This window comes from Equus quagga, unplaced genomic scaffold (assembly GCF_021613505.1).
Source record: "Equus quagga isolate Etosha38 unplaced genomic scaffold, UCLA_HA_Equagga_1.0 149127_RagTag, whole genome shotgun sequence".
In the NCBI taxonomy this organism is placed as follows: Eukaryota; Metazoa; Chordata; class Mammalia; order Perissodactyla; family Equidae; genus Equus; species Equus quagga.
This window is the reverse complement of record NW_025796814.1, coordinates 1-4,085: the sequence shown is the minus strand read 5'-3', so window position 1 is coordinate 4,085 and position 4,085 is coordinate 1. Positions and strand designations below refer to the sequence as shown.

The window sequence follows — 4,085 nt, the reverse complement described above, 5'->3', positions numbered from 1 at the left end:
AAGACCTGGAGAATGAGCTAGCTCAGTAGTAAGATGGGCTGAGCAAAGAGAGGTACAGGCACCTCGAAATGGGATTCATGGCCCATTCCACAAAATCTCTCAGAGCCACCATTGTTTCTCTTACATTCGGCCCAAGACTCTCAAAGGGAAAGGAGTTTGAGGGTCTCAAGGGACCAGGCCAAGTCAGAAAAATGCAAATCTCCTCAGTATATTTTTCACTCTACCCAGTCGAGAATAGAGGAGTTGAGAAGAACATGAAACAATCCAGGACAATGTAACTTAATGGTCCTAGTCTTCTGGGAAAGCTGGATTCAGGGACCACTCAGAGGAGTGAAAATCTGTTTATGTGACTGCTCTGCAGGTCAAAAGGGAAGAGCAGATGTTAAAACGTTTTTAGTAGTACACAGAGGATAAAGCAAAGTGAGCTTCATGTTTACTGTGAATGTGTAGTGTTGAACTTTCGCATTAAATTCACCATTAACTTGGTGATTTGAGACAGATGTGAAAGCCACCGAAATATGGCTTCTTCCCCCAGCATTTCACAGACCCCGGTCTCTTGATAGTAACCAGCAACCTGCCCATTGCTATAACCAGTGATGTGTCTGAATCCTCATCTTCCTTGCCCTGGATGCTGTTGACCATCCCCTCATTGAGCTCTGACTTCTTTTGATTTGTCTGTCACTTCAGCTGCTTTCTCACTTCCTTCTCCAACTGCTTATAATCAGATATCTCTATCCTCAGAGACCCAGCTAAACCAAGGCAGAACCTCATGTCAGGGACTTTGGAGAAGCCCAGGCCTGCTCTTTCATATCTGTCAGTGGTTCCCAAGGTTCTTCCACCTTCTCTAACATCTTTCCTTGACACTCTTAAGAACTCCTACACCTTTAACTATTATCATCTTTGTGTAAGTATCTCTCCAACATCTCTCCCAAATCTAGTCATTCTTTTCCAGCTCTCTCCACTGGAGACCCACTATTGTTTCATTTTCTCAGGCTCGAAAACTTCACTCATGTTGACCTATAGTAGGTATTCAATCAATGCTAGTTTCCGTCCTTCTCTCTCCATGGTTCCTCCACTTCCAATCAGCTTCCGCATCCCAGGCTGTGCCTCTGGAATCTGCTCTTCCCTTGCCCCACCCACTCCCCCTTCCCCCCGCTCTCCCCACCCCTCCTCGCCCCAACCCCCCCACCTCCACTCATCTCAGCCCTTGTTGTCTCTCATCAGCCTCCTAATTGATGGTCCTCCTTTCCCACCCAAACCCACCAACCTGTAGGACTCATCACAACCCAGCCTTCACATAGCTGCCTGATACATCATATGCCACCCTTCTTCACAAGCAAATCTCACAGCACTGCCAGCTATGGGCCTCCCTAACTCCTTTCTAGTTTCCTATTCCACTACCGCGTTTATCCTCTGCTCCAGGCTAGGAATTGGTCTGTCAGGCCTTTACCACACCTCCTGCTTCCTCATCTCCTTACCAGGCACAGTTCATCCTTGGAAAAATTTGCGCTCTTCTCAGACCTGCACACACTCACCTGTCCAAACATATCCATCAACATTTATTTCAGAATTATGCTACTATCATACAGTAATAGTTGATTGAAGTTGGAACTCTGGGAAGTATATAAAGTTTTAATAACCTCATGGATCCTCATTAGTGTTACTGTTCCTTATTTATTCCACTTAAAGCGTTCTATGGTTTGTACTAGGCTTTAATTAGGTAGAGATTCTGTCTCTGTTGAAGGACCTATAGTCAACAGAAGAGGCAGACAAAATTTGTATGAATAGAATATTTGAGTTTTCAAAGTCCTGATCAAGTGTTCCTTCCTTCTTGGAGCCTCTTATCACTCTCTCACACCTGGGAAACTCATCATTCTTTACTGACAACTTTCTGGAGCCACACTGACGTTTGCGTGTATGCGATTGTCTCTTTGTCTTATCCACGCTAGACTGTAAACATGCTGAGGGCCAGGATTGGTGCTTATGTATTCGTGTGTTCTCAGCATCCCACAAAGTACTGCCACATGCTATAGACGATCGATTGTAGTATGTCAGTCAGCGTCAAATTGAACGGATAATTGAGATAGTGGCCGGTAGAATTGAGAGCTTTAAAAATTCAGAGATGAGGCAAGTGCGGGGGGGATTAATGTTTAATTGGGGGGACAGTGAACATTGACCTTTCTTCAAATTATAGAAAATGAAATGATAAGGAGGTTATGGAAGAATATTATGCGTAGGAGCAAATACCTAGAGAAAAGGATAAACTTGAAGAGGAGGAGCTAAGGAGAGATGCCTGCCTGCATTTAAAGGTCTTTAGATAACCACGTGTTGGGTGTGATGACCGGGTACAAGATGAGCCACTTCGGCAAACGTAAGCTTTAGTTCAATTAAATGCGATGCGATGGGCTGATACCAAGTGAAAGTATCCTATGGGCAACTGAAGACCTGGAACTTGAGCTCAGGTGAGAGCAAGATTGGGGAGTCATCGGCAGAGAGGGGCTGGCTCTCCATGAACATGGATGTAGAAAGAGAAAAACAGAGAGCCGAGGATCTAGGCATTTCCTCCGTTTTGGACAGAAAGGGGAAGACAAGCCAATCAGGAGACAGAGAACAGGCAGTGGGACATAGAATGAGAGGAGCCAGAGCGTGCAGAGTTATGGAAATCAATGAAAGTTCATATCGAGGGAGGGACAGGTATCTATATTGGCGATGCAGGTACAGCAGAGAGGTTGAGAGGAGAGCCAGCTCCTCCTCAAGCAGTTTCTACAGAAGCTTGTCTCCATAGGTTAGGGGCAAGGGGAAGCAGAGAATTCCAGAGTGATGAGGCTGAGAGACAGCAGTGGAGACAGCAGTGAGGTTTGGGGAGGACACTCAGAACTGCCAAGAGCCCTGCAGACACAGCAAGACGGGTGTGGGTGTTAAAGGCCAGGCTTTCTGCATGTTGGGAGCCTCCCAGGAGGACATCCCTCCCCCTCCGTCAGAATTTACCAGCGGAACATGATGACTGGAGTCAGTCATTTACCCATTTCATCCTCCTAATGAAGGGATATTTTTATGAAACTGCCACGATGAGTACTTTACAATGTATGAATATGAATGAGAAACACATTTACTATGCCAGAGAAGTAAAGTTTATTGGGAAGTAAATGAAGTGGCCTCCTTGCCTTCCAGAGAACACTGAAGAAGCAAGGAAAGCAGGAAACACAATAAGTACAGGAAACAGCCTAAAGGAAACCCTGGAGCTCAGATTGCAGGGAGCTGGACATCTGCAGAAACAAAGAAACTCAACCTTCAACAGGAAGGAGTTTGCCAGACATTGGGAGTTGATGATGCGTGTCTTTGCTTGTTGGGTCTGGAAGCATTTCCATGTCTAGAAATATCACAGTTGGCACGACAATGTTTCTAAATGGCAACTGAGCTTAGCAAAAGCAGGACCTGGGGACCTTTCCTGTCCTTGATCTAAACGGCTTCATTGTCATCTTCAAAGAGGGTGCAAGTTTTTAAATTAACAGAGACGCTTTTGAGAGCTGCCACAGGGCCCGCAGTAGCTGCTACTAGCATTGGTGGTGGCACACGGGTTGCGAGGAAGCCTGCAAGGACACAGAGATTTAGAATGGATTACGGAGAGGAGTGGAGAGAGCCCCAGGCTGCCTAATCAGACAACCTGTGAATTCTCAATGGTTGAGTTTAATTGGCATCTATTTGTTACCAAATCCTTCTCCCTGTCCCAGAATACCTTGTGCAGAGGGGGAAATTGACCTTCTGAAAAATATTATCTCATGCTCTTGGGCTCTCGTCTGCCTTAACCGATAGTTATTGTTGTGAGTAACCACCTCTCTCTCATCACCTCTCCATTGTTAGTTCCTTGAGGCAGGGGATGTATGCCCTTCACTGTTGACCTTCCCCATTTGTTTAATTGTCAGATAGTAGATGCTTGATTAATGTGTGCTGTTGGGTGAATTGAAAATATGGCCAACATGTGTGTGGCCACAATGTCTTATAGGCCCACCACACACGCTTTCCCAGAAATCCTTCGCCTCATACTCACTTGCAGTCCTCGCTCTCCAGCAGGCCCCGGTACGTGT

General features: G+C 45.9%; 1 long non-coding RNA gene across 1 annotated transcript; it reads right to left on the bottom strand.

The window, feature by feature from the left end:
* Window positions 1–3,108: 3,108 nt before the first annotated feature.
* LOC124233014 (uncharacterized) lies at window positions 3,109–4,085 on the bottom strand. The gene is made up of 2 exons (XR_006886958.1): window positions 4,049–4,085; window positions 3,109–3,590 (listed from the first exon to the last, which is right to left on the bottom strand). It is a non-coding gene; the product is annotated as an uncharacterized LOC124233014 (long non-coding RNA).